Source organism: Lissotriton helveticus, chromosome 12, assembly GCF_964261635.1.
Source record: "Lissotriton helveticus chromosome 12, aLisHel1.1, whole genome shotgun sequence".
Classification (NCBI taxonomy): domain Eukaryota; kingdom Metazoa; phylum Chordata; class Amphibia; order Caudata; family Salamandridae; genus Lissotriton; species Lissotriton helveticus.
In genome coordinates this window covers 127953990-127979976 of record NC_136073.1, presented here as the reverse complement: position 1 = coordinate 127979976, position 25987 = coordinate 127953990, and the positions used below count along the sequence as shown (strand labels likewise).

Here is a 25987-nt window from a genome sequence, read left to right as displayed (position 1 = left end):
AAAAAAAAAAAACCTTCACGCCCCGTGTGTGAAACACTTAAACACGAGTGTCTTCTATAATTTAATTATAAAACAAACGGAAAGCGCCTGTTAGAGGAGGCTGTTTGGAGGATGGGTGTTTTTTGCGGTATCAATTATCAGTCTTGACTGATTTGAGATTATTTGCACAGCTTTTGCTCCATTGTTTGCTCCCCTTTCAGAGGCTAAGCCTCTTCCATTCTCTGGCTGATCGCTGATTGGCCATAGGGTGTCGTCATCACTGGTGAAGCCCATTCATCTGTGTACTCGGGCGTTGTACTTTGCATGTTATTAGCAGCCGGGGAAATTTCTCCATTTCCCCCCTTGTTCACTTGTTTTTATTTTCAGCGCACCATGCACTCTTTCACTTTAAGAATAGCTGCTGCCCTACAGAGCACTGGCTGGACGTGAATGCTGTGTGGGGCAACAGCTATTCTTAAATTGAAACCGTGCATGGGGCGCTGATAAAACAAACAAGGGGCTGCCATTGCAGATGCCGGCGTCCTGTGAGTGCTGTGAGGGACGACATAGCGGGGGTATATAATGGGTGAGAGGGGCGGCTCAGGTCTATTCGGAAACTCTGAGCCCAAACATGCGGGCAGCAACTCCTAACATGAGCACCCGTGTTTCATCCAAACACACATGGTAAAAAAGAGTGCTCTGCAAGCATCAAATGTCCTAAAGCAAAATGACCCATGTAAGAGGGCCAGTCGTCATGGGCGTGAAGAAACACATCCAAAGGAGGGACAAATCACAAAATTGACCACACAAAAGCAAAGCAGTTGGAAAGGCACAGCAAGGAACCAATCAAAAGTGGTGGGCATGGCCAAACTACTCATACTGGATACTACAAGCCTCACAGAACAGCGCATGTGCGCAGACTCTAGGCTCGGCCTAATTAACCATGCCTTTTACAACAAGCATTGGAAATGCAATAGGTCTCAGATTTATTTGAGTTACAGCTAATGGCATTGTAAATGGCAATGTCTATTAGCCATGTGTTATGGAGTGTATGCATGTGGTGTGTATGGTAATTATGTGGATTGGATTGGAATTGTTAGTTGTGGAATTGTGTGGTGTGAAATTATGTGGTGTGGAGTGTATTTGTGTAGTGAAATGATGTGGCATGGTAGAATGTTGTGGGTAGTAATTATGTGGTATTGAGTGTACTGGAATTGTGTGGAGTGGGATTGTGTGTTATTGAGTGTAATTATGTGTAATTGTATTTTGTGTTGTGGAATGGTATGTGGTGGAGTTTAATTATGTGGTTAATGGGAACAAAATTAAACAGAACCTTATAACCAATCAGAGTGTACTAGCATGAATAACGTCCCAACTGACAGTGAACAGTCCTCTTTTCGCTGGCGAGCAGCTCAGATAAAATCAAAAAATAGTGGAACAATCGATAAAATAATAGTAAGGGCTAAAGTCCGGGAACAAATCTCTTGACCAACATCCAGCCAAGACAGCCGAACCGCAGGAATCACCGAGGAAGAATCCAAACAGGAAGAAGTTAGGTGGAGAACGTTCTTGCAGATTATCAGTCCCATCACGAAGATGCGGGAGGCAATGCTGCACTGTAGGGAGGGAGAAACAGAGATTAGAAGTGTTGCAGTGGGATAATACTCGCCTCTGTGTCTTTAATGAAATTAAGACTTTCTGTCATAATCTATTGGGAAAATCTACATTTTATGGCAAGACCGGAGGCTCCTATTATGCTTGTGTAAAGTATATCAACCACTAAAGAAGCAGCGGTAACAACAGCTTTGCAATAAAACATTCGGAAAACATTGTCATCAGACCAATCTGCCGATTTCAGAATGTCCTCCAAATAAGAGCCCGCCCAAAATGCTCGCAAAGGCCATGGCATCCCTAGTGAAATGGGCTCAGAAAACGGAGTAGTCAATGCCCGCAAGTGACATGACCCAACGAACCCAACGGGCCAGAGTTGCAGAAGAAACGGGAAGATGGGGTTTGCGAAAGGAAATGAGAATCTGGGAATGAGAGGACGTTCTGAGATCAGAAGTTCTTTGTTTGTACACTTTGAGACATTGACCTACACATAATTTAGGATGGGAAGGAAAATAAGGATAAAAAACAGAGCTTAAATTTGTCTTATTCCGTCTGTTGATCGGAAACAAAACACCTGTAGGAGAAAACTGACAAGAGGAAATATCCAATGCTTTAACATCTGAAACACGTTTGGTAGAAACAAGACACAGTAATATGGTAAGTTTGGCAGACAACATTTTGAGAGAAAGAACAGAATTGTCTGGCCATTCAGAAAATAACTTGAGAACCACGTTAGCATCCCATAAATTAGAATACCTAGCCAACGGAGGTTTGGAAAACTAAACTCCTCGTAAAAGGCGGCAGATCAAAGGGTGAACGCCCACAGGCTTTCCGTCAACTGTTGAATGATTGAGGGAAATAGCAGATCTATACAAATTGACCGTTCTGTAGGACTTATCTGCGCTGGCCTCAGAAGCCAAGACATTGACCACAAAACTCAGAGGGGCTGAAAAGGGATCAATATGCCTTTCCAGACACCAGCTTGCCCATAAAGACCAAGCAGACTTGTAAGCTTTTGAGGTCCCATGGGCCCAGGCTTTGCTGATAAAGAGAGAAGCCTCTTGCGAAATGAGGAAGTCAGAAGGGAGAGGCTGGAGACCTTCCATGCTGAAAGAACCACAGAATTGTCCACGGTGAGACTGTGTGGAAGTACTAAGGGGTTCAGAAGCAAGTCCTTGCGGGCAGGGATGAGAACCAGGAAGTCCACTACTATCTCCAGAAGACAAGGAAACCAAATCAGAGATTGCCAGAATGGGACCACTATGACCAAGGATGTCGACTGGTGACGCACTTGGGAAAGTACTCTGTTGATCATGAGGAAAGGCATAGTTGAGGTGAAGGGACCAATCCTGGAGGAAAGCATCCATAGCTAGGGCCGAAGGATCCGGGCACCAGCTGAAGAAGAGAGGTAATTGGGTGTTGAGGCGAGAAGCAAAAAGATCAATATAAAAAGGGCCCCATTTTTTAGATAGAGTTCGGAAGACGGATGTAAGAAGCTTCCAATTGCTGGAGTCCCGAAGATAGCGAGAGTACCAATCTGCCACAAAATTGAGATCTCCCAGAAGAAACTTCGCTGTCAGCGATAGTTTGTTTGACAGACAATACTCCCAAAGGCTCTTTGCTAACTCTGTGAGGGGCTTGGGTTTGGTGCCACCTAGATGGCTGATGTAGCGAACCGCAGAAACATTGTCCATACGAAGGAGAATGGAACACCAAACTCTGGGGCATATCAACAACAACACGCAATAAGTATCGCTAAACGCGTTTAGCAAGTTTGTCATTATCGCCGTCTATCCCCGGATCACATCGCCGTGTTAGCGGAGTATTTGCAAAGCTTTGCTAACAGGCGATGTGAAATCCGGTGATAGATGGTGAGAATGAGCATTAGCGTGCGAAATCCCACGATAAGGGAACTGCGCTAATGAAAATGTAGATAATAGGGAGATGTGGACTTATCCTTGTGATCCACCTCCCATTATACAGATAGCTAAGTTGGAAAAAAAAGTAGATGTTAGATAACAAATAACAATGAGGAGGGTCAAAAGGGGAATATTTAATGACCATACAATACTATCATCCCCAATACCATGTATATACCAAAGATATCAGTAGGTCAGTAGAACGCGCTTAAACTGTCTATAACAATGTGTTTCATTTAGGGAACAGTCACAAAGTCCATTTTGTAATGATACGTGGTGACCATCAAATAATTCCCATCAGATACCCATCCTGTGCCGCCCTACATCATTTGGGATCCTTCAGCCGAAGGAAGTGATGTTCAACCACTTGGGGATTAGGTGAACTGTAGCCTAATCAAATGGAAAAAATCACTAATATGGTAGATTGATTTGTGTGGCGTAAGGAGGGTAAAATGACTAGCAGTGCAAAAAATATATGATAAAGTAATAGTGTATATAAAGTGAGTGATTTAAGATTGGGTTGTGGAAGTGGAAGAATATATTTTAATTGTATCCTATCCACACCCAACAGTAAAAACAGTGCAAAGTAGTGCTATACAAATAACTACTCAGATGAAATAAAGGTCAACATGTTTCTGCGGTCAAATGGAGTCTCGAGATCTCCTCCTGCTTCATCAGGACCTCATTTAAATGCTACTGCGTAAATGTGAACAACTAAATAAGTGAAATTGGTATCACCTGAAATTCGCCCAATTTGTGGGGAATGTGCGCCCCACCTCACCTGGCTACAGCGCAGGTAGAAACGGAGCACCGCTCTGTCCGTCGGTACTCCGGACGTCCGTCTAGGCTGTCATGGAGGGAGATAACAGCAATAACCATGGTCAGTTTGGCTTTTATTATCGCTTCGCTTGTCCTGGACCGCCTTGCAAATACTGAGATGTCTGGTTAGCAAGTTTTTCCTGTTGTTTTCTGGGAAGTAATGCCTACTTCGCATCTCATTAGCGATGCGGGCCGAGGCGTTAATGTAACGGCTGCTAACATGCGCTAATGCATGTTAGCAGTGCTTTGATGATATTGAGTTAGAATAATCGCCGCTTTTCCGGCGCTATGTGCCGGAAAAGCGGCGTAATGTCTCTTGTTGATATGCCCCCCTGTTTTTTGTGAGGCTTTGGATCGCAAAGGAGACTGCAAGCATCTCTAAACAATTGATGTGCAATTTTGATTCCTCGCGAGACCCTGTACCGCCAGTCGATATTGGTTCACAACGGGCGCCCCAACCCGACAGGCTTGCATCTGATTCTAATACAAGATCTGGGGCAGAAGCAAAGACAGTTCGCACATTCCAAGCATCTAAATGGTCGATCCACCATTGAAGCTCGATGAGAGACTCTTGATCTAAAGCAATATGGTCGGCGTAGGCTAATCCTTGATGCAGATGTCTGATTTTCAGACGTTGAAGGGCACGATAATGGAGGGGACTTGGAAAAATGGCTTGAATGGAATATGTTGTTTGTCTGTGTTCTTGAACAAAATGTCACTCCTACTGCCTCTTTTGCAGGGTAACAAATTAACGAAAGAGAGAGTGAGAACAGTTTCTTGAAGTCCCGGTTTTCAGCAAGTGAGAAGTTGTGAGACAGAAAGAGAGGGAAAAAGAAGAAGAAAGAGAGGGAGGAGGCAGCTGCAAGCGGCAGAGCAGAGTGGGCACTATCCTTGTCTTCTCTGGGCAAGAAGGAAGAGGCAGAGTCCTTTCCCTTCTCTACCTGCCCTGCAGCTTCCTGAACGGCCACAAATGCAGAGCCTTTATCTGCAGGCCGTGGCTATTTCTGCCGTCCTGGGATGCATTTTTTAAATAAAAAAGTAGGAGAATGGCTTCTATCAAATGGAAGAAGTAGGGGCACGTGCCCTGCCGATCCCGCCTACTTCGACCAGTGTTTTAATACAGCCTTCTGGCCTGGGCACAGGTCCCCTGAAATTGATAACCAGTCAATCAGTGTAGTGAGACTAGGGAGATTGAATTCAGACCTTCAGGTGTCAGTCCACCTTCTGCATGAGTAGAAGTCGCATAGATCCAGCCTGGAAACCAGTCTGGTATCTCCCAGTGAGGACTCGTCTTCCAGCTGCAGCTGTTGATGGAGGTTAAACTGCTGAATAATGTGGGTTTGAAGCATTTGAAGAGAGGACTGTGTTCATCTGCCTGTCTCCGGAATCATTCCAATCACATTTAAAGTCCTTAATGTGTATTTATGGGTGGATATGAAATGAAATACCAAGCGTTGGTGGTATAGTGGTGAGCATAGCTGCCTTCTAAGCAGTTGACCCGGGTTCGATTCCCGGCCAACGCAGCGCACATTTTTGTTCAAGATTTTGCTGTAATGAATGCATCTAGTGTTTTGAATTTAAACTTTAGGTCTTAAATATGAACACTGGTTTTTTCATTCAGATTGCTCTTTGATGTTGTAGCTACAATTGTTTTCACTGAGATGCTTTGCTAAACTTACAGACCGGTGTACTGAAGATGCGAGGGGCCAGCTATGAGAGAAAGGTGTCGGTGGTGGGCAGTGGGTTTACTTTGGCTCACATGAAGCCGGCGCGGGCACCCAGAGGTGATTGTCTAATCTGTTTGTTCTCTTTTGGTGAGGCATCTTTTTAAATCCGTTCACGACCGGGGCTGGCTCTGGTGATGCGCAGTTCACGTGTTAGTGGAACGGGAGACTCTAAACAGCCCAAGTAGCGTCACGTGTATGTAATGTTTCATCATGTAGAGCCCAATGTTCCTAAAACATGGAATACTTAAATGCGAAATGTTTGTATTGACTCAGAGGGTACATAAACAGAAATCGTAAGGACTGCTGAAGTGAGACAGTGTTATTGAAGATATTTCGTGTTGTTGCGTCGGGATGGGGCGACCTACAACCGGTACTGGGCAGAGGCGTGTTCTCAAAGTCGTGCAGATCCTGAGGGCAGAGCCTGGAAAGGTTTGCGCTGAGGGGGAATACTCGCACAGCTGCAAAATGGTCCCAGTGAGACACCTTCAACCGGCCCTTTGATTTATGCCACGCAAATAAATGGCATTTAGGCAACTGTACTTTTCCGTTTAAAAATGTTGCATGTGCTAAAAATGTTAAATTGTAAAATGCAGATGGGTAAAGAAACCTAAGGCTGACTGAAGGTGTCACACTGATAACCAGCCACTTGACTGATGAGCAACTCACCATTTCCCATCTGACAACTCCTGCTTGAAAATAGTTCATAAAAATATCCCATTAAAAATAAAACTACATAAAATACGGTGCACACTATCAGATTGTTGTTTGCATCTGTATGAACTGTAGGCAATGTGATATAGTACGCATTGGTGGTTCAGTGGTAGAATTCTCGCTTGCCACGCGGGAGGCCCGGGTTCGATTCCCGGCCAATGCATCGAAAACTTTTGGGGGAGTAATTATATAACTCTTAGTTATTTTTAAGGATTGTAAATACATTTAAACACGTTTGTGCAAACAGAGCGTTCCATTCATTCGTTCCTTATGTGTGACCTAGAACAGCTCATTACATCATTAATTTGAAGCAGCAGCAGGGTCTTCTACCAGCGCCCCCTGGTGTTTCATGTGGAAATGTTCAACTTATCATGCCACGTCTGTAGCTCAGTGTGAGCAAACATATGTCGCGCAAGAAATCATTGTCCACACCTTCTTTTAGGAGCAAGAAAGGCCACTTTATTTTAGGACAGGTGCATCATAAAATTCATGAACACATTCATTATTTATTTATTTACATAATTCAACTCTACAGTGAGCCTACTAAACCTAAATCCCAAAACCCCGAACAAACTCCTGCCTACTACCCCTAGCCTACCCAACGCTACCCTTCAGGATGGCCAACCCGCTCCAGGCTGCCCACCCCCACTACCAAAAACCCGCCTCCAAAAGAACAAAGGCACCCATCCTAACAGTGGCAAGCCTAAAGAAACGAAACAGCGCCTAGAGCACCGCAAAATAAAAGGAAAAACCCATAAATAAATAAAAAAGAGGGAGGGTGGGTGGGGCAAAACAAACCTCCCTTCTCGCCTCCCGCCACGCAGTTCCTAACCGCCAGCCTGACTCCCCTTTATCCCCTCCGCTAATCAACCCCACCTGGTTCATGATCCTCGCGCGAACCTACCCAGGAAGAGACCGGCTCGCGCCTGGCTCTCCCTGGGTCCCCCCTCGCGCAAGAAATCATTGTCCACACCTTCTTTTAGGAGCAAGAAAGGCCACTTTATTTTAGGACAGGTGCATCATAAAATTCATGAACACATTCATTATTTATTTATTTACATAATTCAACTCTACAGTGAGCCTACTAAACCTAAATCCCAAAACCCCGAACAAACTCCTGCCTACTACCCCTAGCCTACCCAACGCTACCCTTCAGGATGGCCAACCCGCTCCAGGCTGCCCACCCCCACTACCAAAAACCCGCCACCCAGGAAAACCTTTAGCGTTTTCCTGCCCCACCTAAAAGAAAGGAAGGAGCACACCACAACTGTACCTGAAGAACCTTGCTAATCAAATCCCTGAGTTCAAGAAGGTAAAAAGAAATACCCAAAGCTGAGAGATGCACACCGTCCTCACAAAATAAATGATGTTCAGAGACTTTTAAATGATAATGATCCAAACTGTAGATACCCCAGTGTTGACAAAAAGGTCGCATCGTCCTGTTCACTTTCCTTCTAGCCTTTTCCAGGGCGGAATGGTTCCTCGCCCCACGCCATTGCAAACGAGGCACAAACTCAGTCCATATGATCATGGTGCTCACCCATGTGGTTCTGATGATTTCCAGGTCCTGCTTCATTAGTTTCAACAAAGTCAACCCAGAGAGAGAAACCAAGTCATTCTCTCCCAAATGCAGCACCAGGAGATCCGGAGGGCCCCCCAAACACTGTGAAACCAAAGCAGCCAAGGCGGGGAAAAGCCCACCCCAGCGCATTCCCCCTGTTCCATGCCAGGAGACTTCGTGTGTCATACTGTTCAGACCAAGTGATCTCCCACATAGCTGACTGGCAGCGGCTAAAGCTGCTCGTTTAACAAAAGAGTGCCCCAGTATCCACACCCTCCGTTTGCATCCGGCGACTGATGGCCAAGGACCTAGGAGAAAAAGAAATGTTAGACAAGCCAAAATGCACTATTTCCTCACATACTTTTCACAGCACTTGGAACGCCAACGACCAATGCGTCGGATCTGGGACCAGTCCCACCCCAACCGAGCGGCCTCCGTCGCCGCACCAATTCTGAAGGAATGGGTACCAAACTGAACAGGGTCCTTCCCCAAGCGCAACAAAACCTTGCGTAATACAGCCAACAATTGAGATGCAACTATGGGACTACCATCCGCATGACAAAATATGGACCCCTGGAGAAAATGCGGAGAGGACACAAACACTTCCCATTCCCCAACCGGGCAACATGCAGAGACACCACTCCTACCAAGGAACACCCACTTACCCCTCCCCATCTGGTCGGTTTTGGATGCCCGCAGCCAAAGTCGCACTCTGTCACTTTCCAACACCACCTCACTGCTGGTCATACCTACCCTGCCCCGCAACCCCAGCAACTCTGATGCCCGAAATGCCCCAAAGAACAACCAAACAAAACACAAACGAAATTTGGCACACTCAAAAGCATCATGACAACACACCTCCAATTCCGGCAACAGCAACTGGAGCAACTCAAACGTCACCGGCTGCCGGAGCTGCTGACCACCAGCCCGGAGCCTGGCCAAACCTTTCAACAATTTACGAACCAACACCCCCCCAACCGGATCCCTCCCCCACCAAAGCTGCCCATAAAAAGAAACCCCAGCCAATTTGCCAGAAATGGTATTGGGCGATAGGCCTTTGTCCGCCAAATGTAAAACAAACTGCAAGATGCATTGTTCATCAGACCAACCAGCCCTGAACGGCCCCATCGAAACCTTACCAAACTGCAGAAACTCAGACCAGGCTTTCACATAACTCCGCCTGGTGGATTCAGCCACTGAATTTTCTACCAAGTGGTGAACCCTCAATCCCCCAGGTCCCATACCTACTGTGGGATCGCTGTTGGTTCCAGGTCCGCCCCAGGAGCTAACTTGCGGAACTCGGACCACTGAAAGCGAGACAAAGAGTCAGCGATGCAATTAGAAGTACCAGGAACATGCCGTGCTTTAAAGACAATATTTAATTGCAGACACCGCAGCATGAATGCGCGCAGGAGCCGCAAAACCCGCAAATCGCGAGCCTTTTGGTGATTGACAAGGTGTACTACTGCCAAATTGTCCACGTGAAACAAGACTGAGCGATTCTGAAACTCATCCCCCCATAGGTGCAAAGCAACCAGCAGCGGGAAGAGCTCCAGAAACGCAATGCTGCGACCCTGATCCTTCCAGTGCGCCGGCCAGCCGGCCGCGCACCATCGACCCTCCCAAAATATTCCGAATCCGTGAGCCCCTGACGCATCAGTGAACAACTGTACTTGCCACACCATGTCCTCATCCGCAAAAAACAAGGACACGCCATTAAACTCCTGTAGAAAACGAAGCCAGACAGTCAAATCGGCACGCACAGCGGTGGTAATGCGCACCCTATGATGGGGAAGGCTTGCTCCGGACATGGACAGACCCAGACGTCTGCAGAACGTCCTGCCCGCCCGAACAACCCGGCAAGCAAAATTGAGGTAACCCAACAACTTCTGAACAGTTTTCAAAGCAACTTTCCGCTCCCCCAACACCAGATGTATGAAAGCAGACATTTCCTTCACTTTAGCCACAGGCAGTCTCGCCACCATAGACAGAGTATCAATTTCAATCCCCAAGAAAGTCAGGGACGTACAGGGACCCTCTGTCTTGTCCGGCGCCAAGGGGACACCCAATTCCTCCGCTAGAGCCTGAAAGATGTTCAAGGCCGACTGACACTGCCCAGAGCGACCTTCCCCAATGAAAAGAAAATCATCAAGGTAATGACAGACCAACACGTGGCCACTAACAAAAGTGAATCGCCACTGCAGGAAGGTACTGAAAGTTTCAAAAAGGGAGCATGACACTGAACAGCCCATGGGCAGCACCCGATCCACGTAGAAACTACCATCAAAATGCATTCCCAACAGACTGAAATCCCAAGAATGAATGGGCAATAGCCGGAAAGCCGACTGAATGTCGCTCTTCGCCAGCAAAGCCCCAACACCAGCCGTGCGCACGAGCCGTAAGGCATCGTCCACCGAAGCATAATTGACAGTTGAGTCAGCTGGATCAATAAAGTCATTAATTGATGAACCCTCGGGCCAGGACAGGTGATGGATAAGACGAAACTCCCCTTCTGCCTTCTTGGGCACCACGCCCAGGGGTGATACAATCAAGTCAGGCAGGGGACAAGTCACAAAAGGACCAGCAATCCTACCAGCCGCAAGCTCGGCATCCAGTTTCTTCCGCACCACATGGGGACTCTCCTTCGCAGACTTCAAATTATCAGACCACCTGCCCACCCTGGGTCCCTGATACCCAATCCGAAACCCAATTTTGAAACCCCAAGACAAAATCTTAGCGGCCTCAAAATCTGGATAATCCACCAGCCAGAGATCGAGAACCTCCTGCCTAATAGGAGTAGGAGCCCTTGTAAACAGACTGTTGTTGCTGCCCCCTACCCCATGAACCTCTTCCCTGATCACCCAATCGCTGGCCGGGAAAACACTGGGTGAGGGCATGCTTCCCTCCACACTGCGAACACTCATGTTTGTACCTGCAAGCAGGTCTGTTACAGGAACCCCTGTTAAAATGCCAGCATGTGCCAGAGGCGGCTGATTGACCTCTGCCCCAAACCCCCGCCCCAGACTGAGCGGGGCGAGCTGAAAAGGGCCGATAATGCACTGGCTGCCCGCTAGCAGTGTGGGTCGTAGCAGGTGGGTTCGCCGATGCCATCCATTGCAACCATAACTCGGAATCAACCTCACCCCACGAACGCTCAGGGAAAGCGCTCATGCGCGCCCTGAATTCGTCATCGTAGGACAACCAAGCAAAGCCGCCAAAATAACTGTGAGCCTTGCGGATGACATCTGCATACTTAAACATGTCTATTGCTTTCTCAGGATGACGTTGACAATAAACGCTGGCATAAATTAGAAAGGCCGAAGTCCAGTTCTCTATGGACTTCGGAACACGAGGCCTCCGAGCCAATTCTAATTCCTCCTCCTTCGACCCCTCTTTTGCCTGGACATCCCTATGGAGAAGTCGAAAAACATCCACAAATGCCCCAGACCATATCAGATTCTTTGTTTTTTCGGACAAATGGGACCCCAAGGGCATCCCCACCCCAGAATAAGGCAACTTTTTCGGTAGGATACTATCCTCCGTGACCCGTGTGGCAGCCACCCCGCCATCCCCTGATGTAGAAACTTCTTTTGCAACTTGCACAGTAGAAACATTTGAAATTACAGGCCGCTCAAGCCTCGGTGCCAGAGCGACTCGCTCAACCACAACCCCATCACCCGTACCAACAGATCTTGTACTCTTAACAGGGAGACTCTCCCTAGGTTGCCACACAGACCACCACCCATCCTTACCTCTCGGTAACTGCTCCGACTGCTGTGCGACAGCCCCACGATCCCTCTGAGAAGGTCCAGACCACACTGCCCCTCGTACACCTGCATGGTCCGCTCGAGACTCCTGCAAAACACGAGAAACAGTGGGTTGCCCTAACCCGCCCCCTTGGGCCCGTGCTGCCAAAAGCCCAACATCTTTATCTCTCAATTCCCCTTCTTCCAACTCATCATCATGAAAACTCCCACAGAAAGCTTCATCAGAAAATGCAACTTGATCACTACCACTGGGCATAGCCCCATCACCGATACCCCCATCATAAAACTGCCAGTCGATGTTGCGAAAGCTATGTGCACTGAAAGCTGTAGAAGAGCCGTCCGCTCCAGACAGCCCCCCTGTAAGCCCACCACTGGAAACAGCCGTGTGGACAGTTCCCGGGCCCGTAGAAACAGCCAACAGCCGCCCAGCCGAAGGCGCAGATTGAAAACTGCGGCCGCTCGAGCCAGACAAGGAAACGGCCCCAAAAACATTGCCCCCCACAGTGGAACCACACTCACCCCCCGACGCCAGACCATGTACACCCACCGACCCAGCCTCAGAGCCACCCATAAGCCCACCTGGACGACCCCTGGGGACCGGGAACAGTGTCTGACCAGTGGCCGGGGGCGCCCCCTTGCGCAGCAAACCCTTACCACCCGGGGTCATGGACGTGTGGGGGGGGGCCGGGAGCCAGGAGCACAAGTTACAGCAGCCTTGGGGGCCGGGGGGAGCAGCATGTTATGTGCAGCACCCACCGAGACCACAGCAGGGGCCGGGGGCGGGGCCTCAGGTGGGGGGGGCATCGGCAGCGCGGCACGGGGGTGCCTGGCATCAGCGTCAACCGTGGGAGGAGGGCCAACATTGTGGAGGGGAGCAGGAACAGGCCCCGACATAGCAGGGGAGAGCAGATAACACTGCCCATTGAGCCACAAGTATGGGGAGACCCCATCTGACACAGGCGGCACCGAGGGCAAAGAGGCAAGGGGCACCGCAGCAGAGAGAGAGGCGTGCAAGCGCCCGTGCTGCTCCAGGCTGCGCCCGCGCTTGGGCTTGGGGCCCGCCGGCGGCTTCCCCGACTTCCCAGGTGTCAAGCCGCCTGTGCGCGGGGTCAGCCGGCCCATAGAACGCCCCCGCCTCCCCCCGGGCGCCCCTCGTGCACCAGCATCGAAAAACGGTAATTCACATACCTGCTGGAGGGCGCCCGGGTCACACGGCGGGGGTTCTGCCTCCACGGCGGGCAAAACAAGCCCAGGCCCGTCTGCCGGCATGGCCGCCTCGCCGTCTTCTTCGTCCTCTGGGCCCGGCGACAGACACGCCTCCACAGCCCTGGCGACGCCCTCCGCAGCCTTGCGAGGGGGGCGGGCCATGCCGACCCACGCTTCCGCCGGGACGCCCGGCATTAGCAAGTCCTCACGCCCTGCCGCACAAAGGATTTGTACAGCCCTCCTGACCTCCGCCGCTTCCTCCATGACACAGGAAAGGTACCACGAGCGCAAAACAAACCTCCCTTCTCGCCTCCCGCCACGCAGTTCCTAACCGCCAGCCTGACTCCCCTTTATCCCCTCCGCTAATCAACCCCACCTGGTTCATGATCCTCGCACGAACCTACCCAGGAAGAGACCGGCTCGCGCCTGGCTCTCCCTGGGTCCCCCCATGGCCCCGTTTACAAACATGTCTCCCTGTTTATGATGGGCTTGATATGTGAATACTTATACAAATAAAGGCTATTTATGCATCCAACAGTATAACAATACAGACAATTGTTTTTGGTACTTAATAAATGATTATTACAACTTCTTAAATCAAGGCCACCACATTATTAAGGATAGAATGGAATATTGGGTTGAAACTGATAGCATTGAAAAGTATGCTTTTGAGGTCACAGGCACGAGTTTTCTGTGAGCACAAAAGTCTCTAAGGTTTTTTTTTTTTTACCATGGGTAGAACTTGTGACCTCTGCGCTAAACAAGGCTTACCAGCATTACATTGTTTATAATGTATACGATTCTGCAATCCCTGTATATACTCCTGTCTGTAATATTTTTACAATAAGATGTGTGACACATGCAGTCTCCTATTATAAAGAATTGATCTCGGTGCTCAACTGTAACACCTTATTACAGTTGAGTTCTGTTGTCACGATGCCTGCTGCTACAGCCTGCTACTGAGGTAAAAGGCAGGCGAGGTTAGCACAATTAAAGCAGCTGCTCAAAGAACGAAAATATTCATTTTCTTACTTCTGCTGTTGTTCTAGCTGTACAAAGACAAGTAGAAATGAGATATTTATTGCAATTTTTGCACTCTTTAGGTAATCATAGAAAAGTTAGGATCTATCTGCATGTTTCTACATATCGTACAAATATTTTACGATGAAAAAATGACGTATTAAATGGGTTCTAATATCTTTTGGAAACAAATATCTAACCGTTTTATTAAAGTATTTAATTTTGCACTGAATATTCCATTTTAATTCTTCATGTTTTCAAACATGCTCTCTCTTTCATGAAAGAGCTATGTACCGTGGATGTAAATTGTTTGTGGGAAAGGGGAGTGGTGTGACCATATACTATAAGGGATAAAGTACCCCCTGCCTTACATGATAAGGATTTTGCAAGTCGCTTCAGAGTTCCACAACCTTATAAGGAACTCTGCCTTTGGCCTCATTCCTCTATATCAGTGGTTCCCAAACTTTTGACTCCTGAGGACCCCCATTAAGTCACCACTGGAAGCCGGGGACCCCCAAGCAATTTGTATGAGTTAAATTTCAAATATTAAAACAGAATTCGAAAACAATAGACACGTGTGCACACAAAACAAATACTCAAAGTACTTAGGGGCAGATTTACAATAAGTTACGCATCCATGCATATCAGCAGGGATGCGCCACTTATTGTGCGCCATGCCTCCGCCACCATTGATGCGACGCATTTACAATGCTGCGCCTCATGGGGCAAAAAAGCACAGATGCATGACGCATCTGTGCCGTAAAGGTGGCGCATTGCTGGAGTTGCATCGCAGGCGCGTCACAGCTCCAGCAATGCTCTGGGGGGCAGAATCTTGTTAATGCTGCATCAATCCTTACGCCTGCTTCAAGCAGGCGCAGGGTTTTGATGCAGCATGGGCCCCAAAGTGACTGAGTGAAATCTTGTAGATTTCACTCAGCCACTTTTAGGAGGCGTTCCTGCGCCGGAACGCCTCCTTCTGGCGCAGGGCTTTACAACGTGGCGCATCTCCCAGATGCGTCACGTTGTAAATACCCTGCACCATGGTGCATCTTTTGCGTCGCCGCTGCATCACGAAAGTGACGCAACGCGGCATAAAAGAGGCGCAAGGGGCTTGTCAATCTGCCCCTAAGGATTTTGGGACCAGATGTACGACCATTTCATTTAGCGCCTTGCAATTGGCGACACATTGCGAGTGGCAAATTGAGAGTCACTAAATGAAATGTACAACAGTGTGTTTAACACTGTTTCGGATTCCCAATGGGGTCGCAAATTGCGAGGTTTATTAATATTAATGAGCCTCTCGCAATTTGCGAGCCTATTGGGAATGCCAGCCCTCCTAGGTGTGGTGCCTGCTGGGCTCTGCAGGCCACCATGTCTGGGACTGCTTTTAAATAAAGCAGTTTAAAAAAAATGCAGCCCATTTACCATGCATTTAAAAAAAAAAAGAAAATGAAACGTTTTCGTTTCATTTTCTAAGGGCAGGCAGAGGTCCCTGGGACCACTGCCTGCCCTTAAAAAATAATTTTGCATGCATTTGCAAAGGGGACCCAAATGGGAAGGGGTCTCCTGGGGACCCCTTCCCATTTGCAAATGCATTACCATCTACTTGAAGTAAGTGGTAATTGCGAGTGTTTTGCAACCGCAAAACATTTGTACATGGTTTTAAGACTCGCTATTTGGAAGGGAATGCCCCTTCCAAATAGCAAGTTGCAAAACCTATTTAGTGAGTCGCAAACAAATTGCGACTCGCGAAATAGGCAATGTACATGGCCCAATACGTTTTTGCATGCGCAAATGGGTTCACGAACCCGTTCACACATATAAAAACGGATCGTACATCTGGCCCTTAGTATTTTATATTGAAGTAATAGCCCCTCTGTCACATGCATTTCATTTGTTTTATAGCATCTCTCATACCATTGTAGGATGTCAGAGCACTTTACATCACACACATATTGAGACATTGAATCGTACATGTAAATCAGTGTGTATATAAAATGTTTCTAGAGTGCTTGGTCTGGAAAAGCACAAACTCAGGATTGAGAACATAACACAGTGGCTTGCACTGACTTTAACATTAAAAATGTATTTCCACCCAAATAAATCTTTTTAGCAGCATCAGGATAATGAATAACTGGGAAAAAACAAAAGTTACTAACTGGTACCATGCAGTTTGCAAGCAGCTCTTTGATGACAGTTTATACGATTGTCACTTATGAAGTGCACAGTAACAAAAGAATCTCTGTGACAAAAGCAGTAACCACGAACCTATGCACATAAAATGCTGCTTTACAAAATGCATGTTACACGTTCTTTGCAGTAGGCACATTAACCCTCTGTGCTACATTAGTTAAGTCAAAGCTGCCACTAAACAAAACTCTCCTCACGCTCCAGCAGGTACATTAATCACTGGCTTTATCTTGACACTTTTATTGCTGCTGGAAAGCTGCTAATTATACAAGAAACTTTTCTGTGCTTTTAAAACTGTTGCCTGCGGACCCCCTGGGAATGTGTCACGGACCCCTGGGGGTCCGCGGACCACAGTTTGGGAAACACTGCTCTATATGATAATGGAACTCCTCAGTGACTTGGCCAGGGCGACTGACGCTGGAATCTGGGGACCACGGTTCGATCCCCGGCTCCGGCGGCAGGTTAGCCCAGCACCATGTGACTCTGGGCAATAGCTCGCTTAATCTTCCCGACGGCCCCCAGCGCCTAGAGACCCTTACGGGTGATTGTGCGCTTTACAAATGTGGACTTTACTTTACTTGCAATAGCCTTTTAATCTATGGCAGGAGGGACTTTATCCCATACATCTTGCTGAGCTATCAAACATGGAATACTAGCCTGTGACACGCTGGTTGTATACAACGCCATGAATACGGCAAGTTAACCCTTCACACTGTTTTATCGTTCAAACCTATGTCCACCGATTACATATTTATCTCTCTGGTTATTGCAGTAACTACCTGATATCTGTGTACAGTATTATAGACCAGGTGCCTCAACCCATGAAGCTATCTTAAAACATAGTCTGTTTACGATAAATAAAGTAAGCAGGTGCAACTTACAATCATACTTTTCCTTATTGTCGATTTCTTTAGAGACTTACTGTGTAAAAACAAATCAATATGTATTAGTAATCAGCTGGTGGGCCATAGGCACATTATCATTGACTCTGCTCCTTGTGGCCTCTCCTGTCATGAGGGCAATGGTTGCTCATTGGACCACAGGACTTAAACTGCATCTCACCGGTGTGGTCCAACCAGAAGGAAGCTGGTCCGGTTTATCCAGATGCTGGCCCTGTGCCTGCTGTGCCATATCACGAGACGCTTCTCACTAATAGGTTGGCTTGTGGTCAAGTTCTAAGCAGTTATGGCCTGCTGGTTTGAGCAGGACTGTTCTTATTTTAGCAGGGCCAAGGTTGTTTGCATCTGGTTGGTCCATGTTTGGAGTGGCGCAGAGAGCAAAAACACAGAAATGCTGGATTGGGGCCCAAAGTACCAGTGGCTGAGCTTGATTCACACATTCAACCCTTCACTTTGTGATTTTTCTCAATGAAACACACCAGATGTGATGGGTTTGCCCAGACTAAAGCTGCAACTCATTCCTGAGGCCCAACAAGGCTAAAAACAAACACTGATGTTTGTGAACCTTTCAGAGGGTCAAGACTTGGTCCTTTGGTCTGGATTGTTCCTGATGGAGCAGGGCCAAGGCCTGTTACCTAAGGATGGTTTCATCCTTGGAGGGACTCAGGGAGCGATACAATATGGAATTACCAGTGCTGACATTAATTCAGTCACCTCAGCTATCATTTTTTGTTTTTCTATGTAATTATTTGACATCATTATTGCCTCTGAAACTTAGCAGTGTTGGCTAAGTGACTGCAATCTGTACATTGATCCAGGCAGAAGCTTACAATTGTAAAGGCACTGGTCCTTTGACCCAGTCTGCTATCCGTGCATGGATATAATTCGGGCCCAGCACAGCTGGAAAACCCACCATGAGCCAACATTCCTTACAAGCATCCATTTATGCTGGAGACAGGAAAATAAAGTTCTTCTCCTGAAAGAGCTAGAATGATGAGAAACTATGAGAAATGTTAATTCACAGGGCACCCACCCTCTTTTGCTCTGCCAAAAATATCCACACATCAAGAAATAGTTGATACCATGGATAACCTTGGCGTCGCTCTAATGACACATCAGCATCACCCATGATGCGGACACAGCCTTCGGTTTTAATTTCCTCAGGTTCTGGACTTTGACATATCTGATTGACTGCCTGTCTCCTGGTTGCATCAAAACCATCAAAATGCCACCTTCCTGAATACATTTTGGGGTAAATTGAATAGGCATGATCACACATACTTTTCGGCATTCACATTATGCATTATGGCATGAAATGTCTGAAATTATGCCAACAGGCACGTTGTGTAATTCTGCATCACTCTTCCAAAGCGTTGCATTATTTATATAAAAGGAAATTACACAAAATTTGACACACCCCTAGAATTGAATCCACTAGCTGAGAAACGAGTCAGTATATGGGCCAGAAACCTGTCCAAGATCAGCGCTGTCATATATGCTCTGGCACTCCAGTGCAGCTCTGCACACCTTCGAATACTGCACTGGCACTGCAACACCCCTACCCCTATCAGAAAGCCCGGCTAACTATATGCTAATCTAGATTTGCGAGCAATAAATCCTGCACAGATGAACCTCTCCTGAAATGTTGAAGAGCCCTGGAAAGGTGCTTCAGGAAATCAGGCCTCCCCATTGACCACACAACATGCTGGCTTTATGGTTAGGACAGCAGGGGTGCCCCTCCATCAATCCCATCCCCCCTCCTGTATAGCCAGACTTCTTCACCCAAGGAGTATTGAAGGGGCTACCAATAACAACACCCTTCACCCCATCCTCATCTCCTGTGGCCATTTCCAGTGACAAGTTTGGGCCTGAGATCTCAACATCTGACATTCATGAGACCACACCAGTGAGAGGTTGAGTCACCTTCATAAAATTCATTGAAATCCAATTGCCACTCGAATTGAAACCTGCAATGACAAAGCCAACAAACAAACTGTGCTGGGGCTTTACTGGCAAGTAACACAGGTTAACAATAACTCACTTAAATCCCAAATGCCCCCCATAATCTACTGAAAAACACCTTTACAACCTCCCCACCGAATAACTCCCAGTGCTGAAAATGAAGACTAAGTCATATACATTCATCCTATAGCGTTTGTGGTGTAGGTGAGATAATCAAGTTAATGATTACAATTCATACATCCACAAAAAATACTATGCCGCAGATTGCAGGCCTTATTTACATAAAGGGATCGGAGGATTCGGTACTGTCAGTCTCTGTGGCGCAATCGGTTAGCGCGTTCGGCTGTTAACCGAAAGGTTGGTGGTTCAAGCCCACCCAGGGACGGTTGTCATTTTACCCTACTTGAACTTCATATGTAAACGTGTTTTCTTTATATATCCAAGTTACATTTAAGACGACCCTTACCGCACAAACGAAAACGAAAGTCAAATTTCACGCGGTCATATGTTAATGCAAAAAAAAAGAATTCACTCATTCATTCACTGTGATTTGTACAAAGAGAAAGCAAATTATCCGCAAAATATAGAAGCTGGGTGACACCTCCTGATTGCATTTATTTAGCATATGGTGACAGTATGAGCAGTGACCCCTAAACGGTGAGTTTGATGTATAATCGCTGTCTGATTCACAGCTGGTGTTACCTGGAGCTGTCTAGTGTGTGCAGGTCAAAGGCGTTCCTAAGGCATGGGCTTTCAGGACTTCACATACCGGGTGCTGCACAGCGACATCTCGAGGCCATGTATGGAATTGGCACCGGCTAAGGCCGATAGTGAAGTGTATAATTACAAAGCAAGGTAAAAATAAGATTGACAATAAGTAAGTACACAATGAGTAAAACATTTTTAGGAAGAAGGGTGAAGAGCTGGTCGCCGGTAGGACAATGAATGGAGGAGGGAGAAAAAATGAAGTTATTGGATTCATTTGCTACAGAACAGGGAAGCAGGTTCGAGTCTCGGCGTTTACTAATATACTGTGTTTCTGAGCAAATCACTTTATCTTCTCGTGACTAAAAATGAATGTGTCACGTGTAATGTAACTACTGGTTTTCATGCAAAGCGGTCCAAACACTTCAGGCTGACTTTGCGATTCGCAATATATGCAGTTTATTTGCAGTTTTTTTTAATATATAGCGCGAACTATAGAAAAGACTGCAAAAAATATGTAGCGCAGGCTCGACCCAAGGCCTTTGGAGCACCTTTACATGAGAGATTGCATTTCTCAAAGTATTTTTTTTTTGCACAGAGTACGTGATTTGGCTAGAATCACAGGACATTGCAAGTTGTTTGCCATTGCACTTTCAAGGAACTTGTATTCCGTGTCGAGCAGCGAGAGAATGTGGAAAGAGGCAGCTCTGGATTTAAACACTGTGTAGAAAAATATCCGACGAGGGTGGGATTCGAACCCACGCGTGCAGAGCACAATGAATTAGCAGTCCATCGCCTTAACCACTCGGCCACCTCGTCTTCTAAGTAAAGCATGCACCAGCGTGGCTTTTTTAGGGCTCGTCCTATTCCATTCCGCAAGAAATGAATAGGACGAGACTATTGGAGCTAAACTAAGAGCTAAACTAAGCTCTCAAAAATGCGGATTTCCAGAAGTGCACGTGTCCCGTGCACGCGCTTCTATCCGCCTGTCTGCCTCGCATCACCACATCAAAGCCAGACATCTGTTGCTTCCCCAGCGTGGTGCCGCCAGCAGCTTCACTTCAAAGGGATCCGCTCCGCCCCTGCTGTGTAGCGACCTGGCTCTGTTTTTCTTAGTCTCTGTCTCTCTTTTGCTTTCTCTCTTTTATGCCTCTCTGCCTCCCTTTTATTTCCTCATCTTTCTCTAGTTTTTTTTAAGGATTAACCCGGTAGTTCTTGTGCAACATCCGTTTAACTACCTAACGGTGTATGTAGAATTGCATCTGCCTAATGCGACGAGTATTTCGGCCTGATTGAATGCTGTGAGAACTCACACATGTTGCGCAGTTCTGCTATTAAGCTTGCTTAGGCTAATGAGCATGACGTGAAACGCGTTTTGCTACTCGTGAGGGTGGTAAGGAAAGTAACACTAAGTCAAATGCACTCAGACACAAGGGAGACTTTATCTAAATTGGTGCTCAAAAACCCATTTGTCAGCATAATGTTCATGGAGTTTTTTGACAAAGGATAGCGCCCACCATCTATATTTGAGGTGAATAAATGTACCGTGAGTATTTCTACAATCCATCGTTTTAGCGTACTACATGGATACATCGCAAACCAGGCTTCTTTCTTTGAAAATGTTAAGCTTTCAGGGGCGGCCTGGTTGTCTGCTTTAATTTCTACCCGTTGCCAGAGGAAGAGGACTTTTGCTATTCAGCGTGTAGCCCCCACCCCCACCCCACCCATTAAACTCTAACTGTCTGCTGAAATCCCTGCACAGTAGTAGGACTCGGACTTTAGCCCATTTTAATATCAACCCTGGAACACATCTGCCCAATGCTAATTTAAGGAGCGTGCAGGCTCTGTTTATCCTGAAGTAACGTCGCAGCTTGGGGGTCAGCGTGCTCGCGCGCTGCTGCTAGTTGTCTGACACGGTGGAAGGTGGGGGTTGAGGTTGGTTTGAAGTGACTCAGAATTCCTGCGTCTGTTTATTTACTACGTTATTTTAATGCACTATCGTGACTGAAATTATGACCATTACTATATACTTTACAGTGCAAAACAAAAGCCTATTTTCTCATATCCCTCTGTTGTCGCCCCCGCCCCAGAACCCCTCCCTCTCCTAGGCCCTCTTTACGCATTTATGTTTAAAAAAAATCAAATCCCTTTGAACTTTATTAGAAGGCAAAGTTTTACCAAAGTTTTTACAAAACACGTAACGCAAAAAAACAAAAACATAATGCTACATTATGAATTTGCAGCCTTTGATAGCTGCGTACATTTAGGGGAAGCTGTTCTGCGTGATGTCAGTACACCCTTTCCCTCTCACACACTCCGAGCCGCATAGGCATCGTCTGACCCTCCCATGCCAGTAGCTCCCTGCGCATTAGCAGAGAGAGACACACAGAGGGACCGCAGCGGCAAGCGCAGATGCATCCAGAGCGCGAAATCACCCGGCAGCCCACCCTCATCCTGTGGGATGTGGGGGCACAGGAGGGAGAGGTGGGACCAGATAAGCCACAGAGTGCAGAGTACTAGGGATCCCCCTGCTAAGAGCTGCAGGCACCGCTCAGTCCACCTCCACCGGATACAGCCCAGTATCCAGGCCTCTGGTGATGGGCCAGTAAGGTAAGAGAGCGCCTCACACTTCTGCCTGGGACTACTCACCCCACCCCCTAATTCTCTACTAGTCCGAGGAGCTGCTAGTCCAGCTCCGGGGTACAGTTCTGCATTTAGGATGACACCTAGAGCTGTTGCCCAATTGTTTCATTTTAGACATTGCTGGACTACAACTCCCAGAATGCATGGTTGGTTATATGAGAACTCTGTACTTGTGGTCCCAATGGCATGGAATTAACTGTCAATCGCTGGGCCAGGACACTCTAACAAACACTAGAGTGCGCTAGAGAGCTGAGGGAGACACGCTGCTGACTAAAACGCCATTCTGCCGGAGCTGGACGCCCGGGCTGCTGCTGCTGCCCTGTTGCTGCTCTGCTCTGCTGATCTGCTCTGTGGCAGTGCTCTGTGGCTGTGGTCGAACTACGAGCCGATATACGCGCGGGTTGGCAGGATACCGGTGGCACTTTGAGAAACTTCTCCAACACAATCTCCGCAGCGGTGGGAGCAGCGCGGCCATTACTGGACTTTGCCAAACTGCTCCGATACCGCCCCGAGGTTGGGAAGTCGGCAGGCCCGCTTCATCTGAAGGCCTGCTGTAGGCTGCGGGCTGAGGACTGTGGACTGTGGACTGTAGCCTCAACGAGCTGGCAGTAGACGGCCGATAGCAGATTACTGGCTGCCAGTGGCGCCTGCCAGTGGTGCCCTCGGCGCATTGGGAAAAAGAAAGTTTCATCTCACAAAAAGCGGCCGAAAAACGTCTAGTGACAGCACTAAGCACTAAGAGCGCCGTGACCGTTGAGACCATTGAGCAGGGAACCCATCCTAGCTGCCATTCTCTGCCTTCTCTGCCACTGGTTTTAAAAACTCATTTTGACATTTTGACATCTGACATTTTCATCAAGCATCAGGCATCAGGAATTTGCAATTGCGTGTTCTGGGCGATCTGGGAGGCCATGTGAGCCCGGCAGCTTCAGCCCTAAATCGTGGAGTTGTGGGATTGACAAGCCAAACCAAGCCGAGCCGAGCCGAGCCAAGCCTAGCCAAGCTAAGCCAAGATAGGAACGCTGATGCTGATGCTGTGGTCAACTGGTTTCTGCACAAGCGGCAAGGGGTAAGCTGGAGGAGGGTGATCATCACCTGGCAGTGACTGGATTGGTAAGCCCAAAAAAAATCAATTGTAGTCCTGCCTAATATAAACATTATAAACATTATATTACATCACAAAACTATAAGCCGCATGTTTTCAGAGCTTTCCGAGCTTCTTCGACAAGGCGCTGTTCCGAAAAGGTCATATTAAGGTGGGCTGACAATGCAGTGATTTCTGCGAAAATATATACCTGACTGGGACAGGGACAGACCAACCCCATTGCCCCTGTCTAACCCTGCCTAACACCGCAAAACAGGCAATTGCAAATGCGCAATCAGCGTAACGTTGCCTCCCTGACGGCAGCTGCACCAGTTTCCTGTGTGTCGTGCTCGTGTAGGAAGTGGTTACACGGCTGAGAACGGAGGGTGCAGACAGGCTTGGGAGGGCGTGCAGTCTGCACAGCTTTGTACTATCGAGGTTGAGTGAACACCCTGCAGGGTTCTGCAAGGGGTACGTTTAAACCATTATATTGTCTGGACCAAGACTTAAACCAAGGACTAGGATATAACAAAGACAAAGTCAAAACCAAAGACAAAGACAACGACAAAGATAAAGATTAACTCAAAGTCAATTCAAGTCCTAGTACCTCCAGGTTTCACCATGAGGTATGGTAAAGTGAGGAAGGCACCAGGGGATAAGATCCCAGCCTCACGAGGCACCCTCAAAGGGAAAAGATTGGAAAAACTGAATGTAAATAAAGCAAACAGTCCAAAACAAAATCCACTGATCTCACCAATTGCTTCTCTCTTTGAAAAGTCAATCCAAAACAAAAACTCGTCATGCACTCGATTCCAATTTTTGAAAGACCCGGGGGCTGTTGTGTTCTCATCTACGGAAGGAGTCCCGGGTTTATTAACACCAATTGAGCCCACAACCGAGTCTCGCCCTGGGGAACACGGAGCGGCCATGCCAAACGATGCCTTTTCAATACCACCACTGATACCTGTCCTTGTGACTCATAGTAATCAATCAAGTGATACACGTGAGCCCCGTAAACACATTGACCAGATGGAGAGTTTAGGAAACATTGAAAAATCAACAGGCGTGTGGGGGAAAAACAATGAAGTTATAACTGCAGCATTAGTACATAATATCACAGTGGTCAAACCAACGACATCTTCAAATCTGCAGTCACCAGGATTGTTAACAACAATTAGACTATGCCCAGCTTTTCCGGGTTTAACAGAGCCTACAGATACTGGGGAAGTTTACAGCGAGGGTTCGATGGAATCGCCCCTGAAGAGTTGGCCTGCCCTAGTCTCAACACAAGTCCATTTCCAGATAAAAGTGACTGGAAGGATCAGCCGGTTGGGTTCTCCCCAGGTAAAGGGGAGCTAGAGGGGGTAGGTAAAATTGATAGTGTCAAGGAGGACAAGTACCTGGCCTGTGAGGGCCTCATGGAACACCTACAGAGATCAATGGGTCCCAGGCCGGCTTCTTCACCACCAGGTAATACAAACAATAAAGATCCACCAAAAGAGGACCCCATGACTAAATCTCAAATGGATAAGGCCTTCGTGAATTTGGTTGGTCCTCTCCTAAAAGTCTTGCAAACGTCCGTAACAACTATGACAATGCAATCTGACAAGTTGGACATTCAAATCGACCTAATCAGCATTATTGCGTCCAACATTGCTGGGATTAATACAAAGTTGGACCATTTAAATAGCATTATAACAAGAGCACAAGCCCATACTTATCAGTTACAATCATCCTGCTCCTGTGGCCCTGTTTTGGACAAATTGAGTACCCTTCCTGTCATCCTAGACCAGATTCTAACTCTAAATCAAAGATTGATTAACGTAGATCAGATGCGGGACGGTGCAACTGGTGCTAAACCCGAGGCAATTTTACAGGATGATGAAAATACTTCAAAAGCGTTATGCACCAATGAGGCAAATATCGCCCCGGTCAAGATCAATATAAGTGAAGTAACCGAGATAACAGCTGTGAATGACTCTAGAAATAATGAGACCACAAAGCTAATATTAACCAAGAGACAAAGGAAAAAAGAGAGGAAAGCCCGAAATAAGAAAAGTGAGGTTGTTCCAAACAAGGTTAACAGAGTTTATCCAATTTTTTCTAATCTGAACCAAGGTCCACCAAAAACCACTGGCAACTCCGGAAGTCACTCAGATACATTCGCAAGTGATGAAACGTTCA

The 25987-nt window shown here is 47.3% G+C and overlaps 4 non-coding genes across 4 annotated transcripts; 3 read left to right on the top strand and 1 right to left on the bottom strand.

Moving 5' to 3' along the window:
- Positions 1 to 5779: 5779 nt before the first annotated feature.
- TRNAR-UCU (transfer RNA arginine (anticodon UCU)) lies at positions 5780 to 5851 on the top strand. Its single transcript has one exon. It is a non-coding gene; the product is annotated as a tRNA-Arg (tRNA).
- A 1007-nt stretch (positions 5852 to 6858) lies between these two features.
- On the top strand, positions 6859 to 6929 carry TRNAG-GCC (transfer RNA glycine (anticodon GCC)). Its single transcript has one exon. It is a non-coding gene; the product is annotated as a tRNA-Gly (tRNA).
- A 12753-nt stretch (positions 6930 to 19682) lies between these two features.
- TRNAN-GUU (transfer RNA asparagine (anticodon GUU)) lies at positions 19683 to 19756 on the top strand. The gene has a single exon. It is a non-coding gene; the product is annotated as a tRNA-Asn (tRNA).
- A 1057-nt stretch (positions 19757 to 20813) lies between these two features.
- On the bottom strand, positions 20814 to 20895 carry TRNAS-GCU (transfer RNA serine (anticodon GCU)). Its single transcript has one exon. It is a non-coding gene; the product is annotated as a tRNA-Ser (tRNA).
- Positions 20896 to 25987: the final 5092 nt, after the last annotated feature.